This window comes from Protopterus annectens, chromosome 3.part1 (genome assembly GCF_019279795.1).
Source record: "Protopterus annectens isolate FY-2018-M chromosome 3.part1, PAN1.0, whole genome shotgun sequence".
In the NCBI taxonomy this organism is placed as follows: Eukaryota; Metazoa; Chordata; order Ceratodontiformes; family Protopteridae; genus Protopterus; species Protopterus annectens.
Window position 1 is genome coordinate 1,905,266,206 of NC_056732.1, and position 13,964 is coordinate 1,905,280,169.

The window sequence follows — 13,964 nt, forward strand, 5'->3', positions numbered from 1 at the left end:
TTTCCTCCACTGTGGTGCGATCTCGGAGTTGGTATATTTAAGTAGGGGAGTGTGGGGGGGGGGGGTGAAGCCCCCCCCCACACTTTATTTTGTGTTTGTGTTTTTTTTTTGTTTTTTGTTTTGCAGACCAGCGATTTTTTTCCCCTGGGGGAAGTCTCTGTTCTGTTTGTTCGGAATTCTGTGTTTTCGTTTTTTTGGGGTCAGTTATACAGCGTTCACTTTTCTAAGCATTTGCTGTTATAATACAGACCCTAAATAATTATATAATAAAATTTTTGTAGATAACTTTTAGTGCTCTTGTACACATACCTGAAGAAGTCTAGAATGACGAAAACTATTTTTGTTAACAATATGATTTTTTTACAATGGATTTTTTGCATGCAAAGTGTATATGTATGTGTGTATATATATATATATATATATATATATATATATATATATATATATGTATATATGTATATATATATATATATATATATATATATATATATATATATATATACATATGGGTCCCGGGATACTTACGTGAAAGTGCTTTTCAACGAAGAAGCACTTTCGCGTAAGTATGCCTGTTGCCAAGGCCGTACTACGGTGCGGATAAGGGAAAACTCCCTTTTCCCCACTGCAGTGCGGTCTTGGAGGGAGAATATTAACGTAGGAGGGGTGTGGGAGGGCAAAGCCCCCCACACAGGGGGGGGTGCCCTGCTAAAACATTAATGAATTTTTTTTTTTTTGGTTACATGCTTTAACAAAAGCGCTTTTTTGATAGAAGCGCTTTCGTTAAAGTGTGTTCGGTTGTTATGGATTCGGACGTTTGCTCATTTGAGCAAATGCCCTAGATCTATATATATATATATATATATATATATATATATATATATATATATATATATATTTAGGTTTCCATATGGTCTAAGTCTTATATATTTCCGGCCATGTAGCATACTGTCTTTGATAAAAATCACAGAATTAATAATCTGGTTAAATAAGAGGTACCACATTATTATTAACTTTATTTAAAGTACATAAGAATTATATTACTATGACAGCTACTAAGTAGAGCAGGGCCAGCTCGAATATCATACTGATTGGGGAAGGGATGTGAATTTAACATGTATACCAATAGAACTTTGTTTTACAGCACAGTAAACCACTCCCTTGCCTGATAAAATGCATATATTTATATATATATATATATATATATATATATATATATATATATATATATATATATATTTTTTTTTTGTTTTACTTGGATAGCTTGCCTGTATACTTAATAAAGGAATTTCGACTGGAAAGAGACTGCCTACCCTTCTTGAATTCCTTTTGAATACTTATTAATTCTATATAATTATATTTTTTATTATTTTTTTGACTTGTGACGAGTTTAATTTGCTACTTCTGCTGCCATTATCTGATTTGATTAATATACGGTGATTAACTAGATATACATGGATTGAAAATCTTCCACACAGATAAGTTTCTTACACTGTTTTGTTTCTGGACCCAATATACTTGTTTAGTGGGTTGTTTGAGACTTTTTGAGATACCACGGAAATTACTTTTATTTTTATGTTTATATTTTTAGTACTAACACTTTCTTATGTGACAACTACAATTTGTACTGTATACCGGCATTTCAGTTTGTACTGTATTTTATGTTATGTATAATGTTTCTTTCTACTGTTTATTGCTGTAGAAATTATTGGAGTTTTTCTCCTTGGGTGTCCACTGAAAATGTCTTTTTTGTAACTCAGCTGGACCAACCTGGTTAACAAATGTGAAATAAATAAACAAATAAATAAATAAATAAATACATTTTTACTGCGTTCCCTACCATAATTTAAAACGTGTTTTATACCTTTCAGGGCACTGTTCCTAAAAACGTTTTCTCCCTTGGACAGATTCTTGGATATGCCATATTGGCTGTAGTGGCTGACTGCCTCTTTTGAGTGCTTTTGTTGGCAGCTGTACTGCTGTGGCATTGTGGTATTCAGTGGGGCAGGAAACATGGATGTGCCTGTTGTGTTTGTGTACACTATGTCCTTCATCTCCTGAAATGCAGATAAATGTGATAATGTAGGCACTTTTGTTTCATTGCACAAACATATGATTAGTGCATCTTTTTAAAAAAAAAAACTAGTACTTAGAAGCTCGAAATACTGAAATATCAAAATTCAGTATTTCGAGCCTATAAAGAAGAATCCTGAGAACAGCGAAAGCTCAGAAGTGCAAAATTCAAAACCTCGAATACCGGAGGTTTTGAATTTCGCACTTCTGAGGTTTCTTTGTGGTTATGGATTCAGGTAAGTGTGTGTGTTAAGGGTTTTTGGTAGGGGCTGTGGTGTGTGTCAGTGTGTTTTGTTGCTGTGATGTGTGGGTACGAGGAGAATGGAGCTTGTGTGGTGGTGTTTTGTGTATGTCTGTATGTAGTGCGACCTCGGAGTGAGAATATTTAAGTGGGGGTGTGTGGGTGGTGCAGCCCCCCACATGTGGGGTGCAGGAAGGCTTGCCCCCCTGCTTTTATGTAGTAGAGAGCTTGTGTTTGTGTGTGGGGAGGATGGTGTGTGTGTGTGTGTGTGTGTGTGTGTGTGTGTGTGTGTGTGCAGTAGAAGTGCGAAATTCAAAATCTCTGGTGTGCGAAATTTTGAATTTCATGTTTCTAAGTTTTCGTGGTTTTAAAATTTCGACTTTATAGCTTCAAAATACTGAATTTCGATATTTCAGTATTTCGAGGATATAAAGTGACACACACATTTATATAGATGTATATTAAAATAGAGTCCTCTCACCAAAAAAAGCATGAAGTGCATCCCTCTAACCTGCTTTCCCTTCATATGTTCTTACCATATATTTCTCTGATTGTATCTCTTTTCCTGTACTGTCTTGTACTCCCTGCTGGCAATTGGCAAGGCATAATGGTCACACTCAGTAGCCTTGAACTTTCTATGATTTCTCTGATTTCCCTTTTCACCTTTTTCATGGAACTAAGAAGATATCCATGCCAGCTGAGTGGTCTTTATCAATCTGCTATGTTTTCTTCTGATGTGAATGGCAGCAGCTTGCCGCAGCAAGCAACTTCCTGTGCTACTTGCTGTATTATCTATCCGCAATCTTATCAGCTTTGTTTAATTTAGAGAAAGAGGGTTACCTTGCTCCTCTGTATAGAATATTGGTGCATATTGTGCTTCACTTATGTCATCTCCATCCTACTGATTATATTTTTCTCCTTAAACACAGCAATCTGCCTACTTGAGCAATAGGTCTTTACTCATTTACTGATGTCTATTTACATAACATCTACTGCCATGAAGTGCATCTCTATGAATACTAGCCTAGACTAAAACATACATAATATGCACATGCATACCTAAACACACATATACCTATATATATTTATATAGACAGAGAGATACAGATATATAATTTACAGATATACAGTTGTAGACATATGTATTTTTTGTCTGTGTAGCCTTTCTTAAGTTGCTGAAGTATTAATTTAGTTTTAAAACAGTTGCAGGAAAAGAGGACCTACTGATCCCTTTCCTTCAGATCTCTCAGGGGTTCCTTAATTCTCTTAACAAATAGATTGTTTTCAGGAAAGTAAGCATTTTGCAATTCATAATGAATGTTACTAAGCAACCCCAGAGTTACAACCATTCATGGCATCTCAAAATTACCCCTGCTTTGGCAGCTCTTGGCTTGTAGGCCTAAAATGTTAAATAAATTCAGCAAAGCAAATAAACTTCAAATCTCTTCCATTAAATCCAACAACAAAGCTGGGGACTCACTCTTCTCAAACACCATAGGAAAGAGTTGGAATCATCTTCCTTCTGAACTTTCCAACCTTACTTCTACTCTACTTTTTAAGAAGAATCTTAAAGAATATCTTAAATCCCACTGGCTTTGTCCCTGCTCCAAACCTGACTGATATCTTTTGCCCCCTCCTGCTCTTTCTCAAAAAAAAAAAAAAAAAAGAAAAGAAATTTTTTACTTTATCTATCTTCTGTTTTAATTTTTGTTTTTACTCATAGTATTTGATTCTAGCCTAAATTTGCTAAATAACTCTGTATAACTCTACCTTTTAATGTTAATTTTGTAACAAATTTTATTTCATTTTAATTATACTTTATTGTATTTCCTTGTCATTGTTGCTGCTCGGAGCTATTCTCCCCGGGCCTCTACTGAAAATGGACATGTAGCCAGTTAGACTAACCCGGTCAACAAATGTAAAATAAAATAAAATAAAATAAATAAATAAAATAAATTCAGCTTCACTTCTATTATAATGCTTCATCAAAGTGAAGAAATGAAAATATAACAACTGAGAAGGTAGCAAATAAGGTTTACTATCAAAACTTGGAAACTGCATCGGTAAACCAGCATATGGTCAACTTGCAGTTTCCAAGTTAGCAGAATGTCGACCCAAAATTGATCGACTACACTACAGTGAATGAGTAGTATGGGTTGATAATTTGGGTTCAACATTGTGCAGGGAGGTCACGTTTCAGTGAGGAACAGGGAATTAGCCCATTTCCTCACTATAGTGTGATCTCACAATTGGTATATTTAATGTGTAGGGGGTATTGGGGGTGCAGGGGGCATAGCCCCTCTGCAAAATAGTAAAATTTATGTACCATTGACTGTAAAGTTCAACAGTACATTAATATTCATAGCAGGAGGTGAGTGACGTTACCTCCTGCTATGTTGAATACATCGAACCACGGTAGTCAATGTATTCATTTTTGCTTTGGTTTACTATTCAGAATTTCAAATTCAGCATTTCGATGTGACATTTTAAACTATCAGCTGAAGCTGATTATAAATTTCAGTAGTAAACCACAAATTATATAGACAAAAATGTATGTCTATTAATGTAAAAACTATAAGAACAATGCAAGAAACAACAAATCAGCACACTGCATTTTGTAATAAACTAACAACTAAATAACACCATTGCAGAGAAATAATTAAACACAACTTCCACTGGAAATATGTAATCTGATATGTAAAACCCAACAATGTCCCACACAACAGCGACCCACATATCCCAAAATGTCCCAGCTGAAAGCCTGGTAAAATATTTTAAATAACTAGCAGCAAATAAAAGCCAGATAAAAACATCTAATTGCACTTTGTCAATTTCCAGCAATAATCAGCCCAAGCAAGCTGCCAATAAGTGGCAAAGGTTTGAAGGAAGTTCCAACTGGCTATTTCCAGAAATAAAATGGTCATCCAAACATTAAACAGGCTCCTGGATAACATCTTAGAGGAGAATAACTCTTCACAGTGTCACTAAGAACACAAGCTATGGATCCACATACAAAACTAAAGTCGGTAGACTCCTGAAAAAGTCAGTACTGGCACATGCAGACTGTTACATAGTAACTAGTGGATTGTAAGAAGAAACTAACACCAAGCAGAGATGAGAAAGTATCAAAACAAAAGAAGCTGTTTAAAAAACTGTCAAGTAATGGAGTACATCTTGATAATAGTCTGTAGTCTTAAAATCCCTATCAAACAAAAAGCACTCTATTCTAAGTGCCAAAAATCAATCTGCCACTGAAAATATTAAATGAATACAAAGCAATACCAGTAACTTGGTTAAAGTTCTCAAAGCATTAATATTATAATCGAAGAAACACTGATCACGTGTTTTCATTCATAGGCAGTCAAAGTCTCTGCTATTATCTGACATGCGCACTGTGCAAAAACAGAGATTGTGCTTTCAGTCATTCTTTCAGGTTTGAAAGCGCTTGGGTTTTACAAAGAAATGTAATCAGCATAGATGTCGTGGAACACCCTTTAATTAAAACAAAGTTAAACACTTTCATTCTAATATAAGTAAGAACTTCATCAGAACTGTTTCCTTAAACTATAACACCTCCTTTTATTTAAAAAAATTACTATCATGTGACATAATTAAGCACTCATCATTGACCTCCTTTCTTCCCCATTTTCTACATGGGGTCGAGGTATTGTGTCGACTGCTGTCATCTCGCTCAATTCAGTGCCACTCCTACTTTCTTCAAGTCATGCCTGATTGTCACAGGTCTTCTCTGACACAGTCCATCCATCTCTTTGCTGGATGCCCCCGTTCCCTCTTGTCGACTTGCTGTCTGTCCCAAATCTTCTTCACCAGATTGTCTTCTGCTTTCCTGCACATGTACTTGGGCCACCATAATCTTTTCTCCTTGACCTTATATTCAGTTGGAGCTACTTTGACTTCTGCTTGGATGTCCTCAGTTCTTTGTCTGTCCCACAGTGTGCATCCCACCACCAATCTGAGGCACTTCATCTACATCCCCTTTAGATTCCTCAACTGTTCTGTCCTCACCTCCCAGGTTTCTGCACCATACAGTAGAACTGGTTGCAGTCCCATTTGTTAAAAAGCCAAATAATAAATGACCAAACATTAAATCTATATTTATAGAAAATAAAATACTTGTAAAAAAACTAAACAATATATGTATGTATCAGTGATCATAAAATTTAATCAGAATCAAATTACCATAATTCCATTGCTTTTAGTTTTGACACTGATGATTGAAAGAATTATGATGAAGTTCTTGCTTATATAAAAACAAAAGTGCTTAGCTTTGTTTTAATTAATGTTCTGTAACTGCTGTGTTGCTCATGTTTTTTATTTGTTTTTTATCACTGGATTTGATATTTTTAGTGTCTGCTTTATGTCAGAATCATGGATGGGCACACTGAGCTTCCTATGAGTCATCATTAGCTTCCCACTTTACCAAATGAGACATGCATTATGATTCATAATATGGAGGCTACTGTGTACATGCCACAGAAACTATCTTTCACTACAGAACGAGTGTCTTAAAATCCCTATCTGAAAGTTAGTTGCAGAACTGGTGGAGAATATATTGCATTCTGATTTGAAAACAAGATACTGCAAGAGGATCTCACAGCTACAAATAACTGGTGCCAAAGACATGGCCTTAAGTTAAACACAAAAAAATGTACTACCATATCATTTGGAGAAGACTGATATCAAGCAAAAAACTGGTAAAGCACAAAAAAGTGGACTTCGTTGACACAACAAAACACTGCTTTATTTACGGTACAGGTAAGCGCTTTCGTCGGTTACAATAATCCAACTTCTTCAGACCAAGAAATAAAACACATCTTAACCTTATATATTGTTCATTACTGCTAAATTAATGGATTAAATCTCCTTTTTATATACTGGGTATCATATGAATTTTAGTTAGGTAGTATAGGTTCTTGTGATGATTTTTCAGAGTTTAAATATTTAAAAGTGTATAAACGTTTTTGTTATATATATTTTTTATTTTATTATTTGTATTCATAATAGTGCCTTTATTAAGGTATGGTATCACTTTTTATGAGAAACTTTTAAATTTTTTGCATCAATTTTTTAAGGTAATGAATATAATTAGCCAATTAATTTCAATTAACAGATTTAATCTGTTAATTTAGCAGTAATGGACAATATATAAGGTTAAAGTGTGTTTTATTTCTTGGTCTGAAGAAGTTGGATTATTGTAACCAACGAAAGCGCTTACCTGTACCGTGAATAAAGCAGTGCTTTGTTGTGTCAACGAAGTCCACTTTTTTGTGCTTTATCATATCATTTTGCAAAAATACAGCCCCTGCTGATTACCACATCAACAGTAACCCCCTAAGCACTCAACCTGTGGTAAGAGACCTGGGTACTCAGGTTGACAACAATCTCACTTTTGACCATCATGTGGCGGCAGTAGTCAGAAAAACCTTTTACTTGGTTCATCTCCCAAATAAAGGGACTGCATCCAGAAAAAAGAAGGTTATTACCTCTCTGTGCTCCTCCCTCATTAGACCTATAATTAAACATAATGCCCCATTTAGCATGTACCTCTCCAAACACCTGCACCAACTGGAAAACCCACAGAAATACCTCACAAAGAGAAGCCATGGCCTATGGGCTCCAACACCTGTCCTAAGTGGACAGGCCAAAATCACTATCACTCTACTCGGTATCATACAGATTGCTCAGAGGTGACCTGTGTCTCACCTACAAGGCAATTTCGTACCCTGCCCTACTAGAGATGCTCCATATCCTTAAGTCTAACTCCTTATATACATTACCCACTCAATAGCCCTAAATCTAATATGTGACATCAACAAAACTTGCTGGAGAGACAGGTTTATCTCCCAGAGGCTGCCCAGTCTCTGGAACAGACTTCCCATAGATGTCAAACAGAGTACCTCGCTGACCGTCTTCAAGGACAACCTTGATGAGTGGATGGGAAACCACAAAGTTGTCTCAGGGGTTCCACCTATGTTCCTCATTGACATGGGGTGACAGGTACTGACTGAGGTTTCTTTTTTGGGGATAATCTCTTGGCTAGGCTTGAAAGGGACCTAGGGACATTAGCTTAGTAACCTACTATGATCCTATGCTCCTAAAAAACACTTCAGTTTTAAATTCAGGAAAATCTGGATACTCTCCTATCTCTTGTCACCTCTTTCAATTGATGGTCCTGTGAAATCCCAGCCACTTGCTTATTGTGTGAAGAAGACCCTCAAAAGTGGATACTTTGTTGATGGAGGCATAACCTGTATTGAAGATAAAACACTGGAAAGATGGGATATGACAGGCGGGGCATCCTCATTTTAAAACTCAGGCTTATCCTAATATTTTGAACAATGCATGAGCTCTCTGTATCTAACAAGATGGATAAAGTCATAAAGTATGTATCTATATCTGAGAATGGGAAGGAACAAAGTGGGGCAGCACCCTTCAGTCAACTCAGACAAGCCTTTAGTTTATTCCAGAAATTTCAACCATAACATTAAGTGCTCCTTGGAAGAAACCAACAAAGATGGCTACTTTAACCCACTTAGGTTAGACTGGAGAGTCATCCTGTGAGTTTTCTAATTTAGCTAAGAGATTGCCAATAGTAACCATCTTGGGGTCTTATATGCTTGTTGGCTCAAAAGGCTGTACTTGAGTTGTTTAAGATAACTGAGGTTTCAGAAGCATAAGAAACCAGATTAATCTAATGTGAAGGTATGAGAGAGTGGCATTAAAAACGTGAATATGCAACATGGAGTGGGGCAACACAGACTGTGCTTTTAAACAAAATGAGTCTTGCAATTTCACAAACAATACACAATCTAAGGAGGTTATTGTCACTTTAGAAAAGAAAATATACTTAGGAAAGGTGAGAAGCAATGGAACAACTTATGATCACTCAGTGTAAGGGTTAAATGAAATGAAATCAGTGGCAATAAGTGAATAAAGAAAGTATCAGTGTGAAAATGTAAGAGTGTATTTACTTATTAATTTGTATGATAACTGGGATACTCCAACTGAGAAAGTGTCTCTTTTCAGCGGAATCTCATAGAGAAAAGCTGCACATTACAACTAGTTTTTTTTAATGAATACAACATATCAAACATAGTATACAAGTGAACTATATACAAAATTAAGCATATATGAGTTGAGAAGTGATTTATTAAGTCAGAGCTAACAAATATATTAACATACAAAACAGAATGCAAACATGATTATGTGGTAAATACATTAGACTTGTGCAAAATTCGGGTTGTAGGGTGTAGATAAGTGTAGTAATAGAAAAGGAAAGCAAGGGAAAAAAGAGGATAAATTTCACAAATAGAGTTTCACTAATCATATGTTTCAATGACATGAATGTTTACAGTGAGTTCTTTAAAAAAATTAAGTCTGCAGATTTGGAATTTTTGCTTTTTAGCAGATTCTTGAAGATGGAACTTTTGAAAGGCAAATTTAGCTTCTTGTTTATAGGATCATAGTAAGTCTAAAGACCATGTGTGCCATGCCAAATACCACCCTCATGGTGTAACCCCCACTTCCATAAGAAAAACATATATCAGGCCGAGGATGAATTTGTGGGTACCCATTCAATCATCAAGGTTAGGCTTGAAGGAGGAAAGGGTATCACTGTATTTAACAAGTGGGGAATGGAATACCTTTCTGTACAGCTCAGCTAGGGACAGATTTTTTTCTTAAATTAAGTTAAAAAAAATAAATACAATGGCTGTTAGTGCCTGATATACCATTTACTCATTTCCTTATATTGTTTATGGCTAGAACAAACCAGAGATGAAGCAGCCACTGGGCAATGAATCTATCACTCTGTGTTTTAAGGGAAGCCATTGAGCAATGAATCTATCACTCTGTGTTTTAACAGCAGCCTTTGGGCAATGAATCTTTCACTCTTTGTTTTATTTATGTGTTGGTGGACAATCATACCCTTGGTTTGGGTGTTTGTGTAGCTATTTATCCTGTCAAGGTGTAAAAGATTCATTAGGTTGGGGTCTTTGATGGCATGCATGCAGGAGGCTATAAGAGACAGGGTATACAGATAAGTCTTGTCTGTCTTGGAAGCTAAGTTTTTATACCAATAATGAAGACCTCTGTGGTTTGTGTTAAAAGTATACTTTTAATGTCATGCACAGACTGTGAAATCATGCAACAGATTTATTTATTTTATTTCCAGTTTGATTACCAGGGATGTCCACTGGGCTCAAAGAGCCCGTTTTCAGTGGAGGCCCAGGGAGAAAAGCTCCACATCACAAGCAATTAAACAAAATGAAATAATACAAAGTAATGAGAAAAGGTACAAATGCATAATGGCAAGACAGTTCATAAACATATTTACAAAGTTGTACAGAGAACTATTTGTACAATAATTAAGTGACAGAGGCAAGAGAAGAGTTCACAATTAAAGGGAAAGCAATTATTAGTTGAGGGTTAAAAATTTGAATGTTGTATATTGAGGTTTAGCAGAAATGGAGGAGAAATAGGTGGGAGGTACACTGTTAGTAGAGCATAGATTATAGTGTCTGGAGTATTCTTAGAGAGGTGGTTGAACATTAATAAAAGTGGAGTTCACACATGAAAGGTATGATTGCCATAGTTAAACTGAATCAGCTTAATATAGGTAGTTATTAAAGATTAATTGTTTTCAATAAGAGGGGATGAGATCAGGGACTATATACAGTATTTACATTGTGTACATTTAAGGTACAAAAACATTATTAATAATTTGGTGTTGAATTTGACTTAGAGGGAGGCAGATGTTTAAGGGTTCTTTAGACTTAGAGTGAAGTAGGTGTTTAGGAGAACAGCCTGGGGTGGATGAATAAGTAGAGAAGCTGTATGAGGAAGCAGATTACGTTTAAATTTTCAAGCTACAACAAAAACATATGCCATAACATGCAGAAATGTATTTTAAAGAGTAGTACATTTACCTTCCATCTTTGTTGTCAACATTTGATTTCACCTGTGAAAACAGAAATTATATTGCAATTTAGCTTATACGTACAAAATGATTACAAATGACAATATAGGCATGCTTAACATAATTAGGAAAACAGCAATAACTTACATTATATGCATTATGGATTATTTCATAAAATACTGGCCTAAGGCTGAATGACTGCAATTGTGAATACATAAATATGTATAATTAAATATAGCTACATTAATATGCTAACACAAGAATATTTATGGTTTCACAGGAGTCTTGCAGACAACCCCAAAGCAGCTGTCACTTCTGACTCTGCCCATCACATATTCTGTCTGTTCCCAGACATCACTGTGTCCCTGTATTACTTACAGGTTCATATGTGTTTACTAGGCTAACAACCACAAGGGCCTTTTTAAGCTTAGCTACGCATCCCGAATCTCTGACAAGTTCTGATACCCTTGATAAGTATAAGCATGGGCCTGGGAGATAAACCATTTACAGGTTACCTGTTTGCATCAGAGACATAGGTGCCAAACCAGGGATGAATTTCTGGTTTCCATCCAATTGTCCAAGTTGAATTGGATTAGGGAGGAACTCTGCTACACATGGATGGAGAGCTTAACATTCTATTATTGTTTCTGAGAATGTGCTGAAATCCCTGTAGAACAGTATGCAGAAATGACTATGTGAACCACATTCCACTAAACCTGTCACCAAAATTATTCCCTGAAGTGTGCAGAATTGCAAACATCTGCAAAGTTATGCACATCATAGAATAACTATAGATAACAGGTAAAACAGAAACAAACATTTCTGCATATGGGTAATGTCCCATGCCCCCTATGAAGTCTGCTATTTAGTATATTCATTTCTAGGGTTAGGGTTTCTCAGACAAATACACCTCACAGATCCCAACTCCTGTCTCGGAGCATTTAGGTACAAAGACATATACACAGCCAATTTATAGTGATAGAATTATATAAAGTAAAACTGGTTTCCCTCATAGTAATGACACGTATTTGACAGAAAAATATATACAATTTGGTAGACATGTTTCTCTTTCACAGTAACAGAAGTTTGGTAAAATTGCTTTTTATCATTCTAACAGTGTGATATTTTTTAGAAATAGCATGTAACACAGCATATCAAACAAGTATGATTACAAAGATGTGCATCTGGAGCATTTCTCCCCAGGCTTCCACTGAAAATTGGCTCATTCCAAGTTGGACTTTCCCAGTAAACAAATGTTAAATAAATAGCTTAACAGAATGTGCTTGTGCTTGGAACAAAAGGTATTATACTTCTGAATAGTTTTGTAACAAATGGCATTGATAATAGAGGCTTGTTAAAATATTATAAACAGTTGAATGTATACAGAATTGAAGGGAATAAACCTGCTAAAGGGAAATGGCTAACCCAGCAGAAAAATTTACAGACTATCCTATCAATGAAAGAACATTTTGGCCTGCTGAGAAACCGTTTTTCTCTGGATGCAGACAAAGAATGCTTCAATACAGGAAAAAAATGTTTCATCAAGGTTGAAGTTTGAAACTAGATAAAAGTGACTGTAAAAAACTGTCTGGTGGACATTTTGTGTTTTGAGCCATCTGAGGAAGTGCAGTATATCCGAGAGTAATCTGTGTTATAAAGAAAGTGGGTACTTACATATTATCACAAGCACATGTCTCACCTGGTGTAATTCATAATGTCATCATGGAGCAACTGTATCTGCAAGTCAGAAGGTGCGTGTAAACTCCAAGTTAGTATTGTATCACACTGTTTCGGAAACAGGAATAACAGCAACAATCCTGGATATCGTGTTTTACCGACGACACTTAATGAAAAGTAAAATTAACCTGCCTGCTGCTACATATACGGCATATGTATATCATTACCTACTGACTTCTATCGTCAGATAATCTCGGTGAGTTGGTAGTCAGCTACACAATTTAGGAGGGGGGGACAGACAAAAAATATGTGTTAAAAAGCTGGAGATTGTGTTATAAGCTGGACAGTTGAGAGGTCTGTAACAGAGGCAATGGCAGCGGGACACAAGTGGGAATTAGGTACACTGGAGCAATCAGTTGCAGTAGGAAAAGAAGCAGCAGTAATGTCCAAGAGCCCATTTAATTTCTGACTGCAGAAATAGTAGTTTCGCTACATGTAACAATCTGCAAACTGACATTAACAAGTCTACCTTTTACATAAATATTTATGCCGTAACTGAAGGGAAGCTTTGGTAATTAAGTAACAATGACAGACATTCCTATCAACTTCATACTCCCAAGAAACCTGCCAAAAATCTAGATTAATGGGAGGACAACAGCGTAAAAATGTGGGTACTTTTTAAATAGTGATACACTTTGAAACTGACACAATAATGTAAAATAATGTAGTCACCACGTGAAAGGCATATGAATGTTTAGTAGTTACGTATTATCAGTTAGAAATGTGGTTGCGATAATACGTAAGTACTAGAAAATGTTATGATCTCAACAGTCATGCATGGTCGGCTTGTTTCAGTAAACTTTTCAATCAATGCGAATATACATTTTTACAGTATCTTAGTCTTTGTTATCTGTTATTAATTCAATTTAACAGTGGCATGCCAGACTTAATTCGGACCCTTTTAAATATTCGTAAAAGTACTGCAACAAGCACTAGTTAATATTTTGTTGGCGCCAACCTCCATACCGTTGGTATGGA

At 35.8% G+C, this 13,964-nt stretch overlaps 1 protein-coding gene across 1 annotated transcript in view; it reads right to left on the bottom strand.

Annotated features, from left to right (window-relative positions):
• LOC122798818 overlaps window positions 1-13,964 on the bottom strand; it is a 638,969-nt gene that overhangs the window by 356,127 nt on the left and 268,878 nt on the right. Inside the window, exon 3 of the mRNA XM_044067941.1 lies at window positions 11,260-11,291. The gene's annotated coding sequence lies outside the window, so the exon portion shown is untranslated. The remainder of the gene's footprint in view (window positions 1-11,259; window positions 11,292-13,964) is intronic.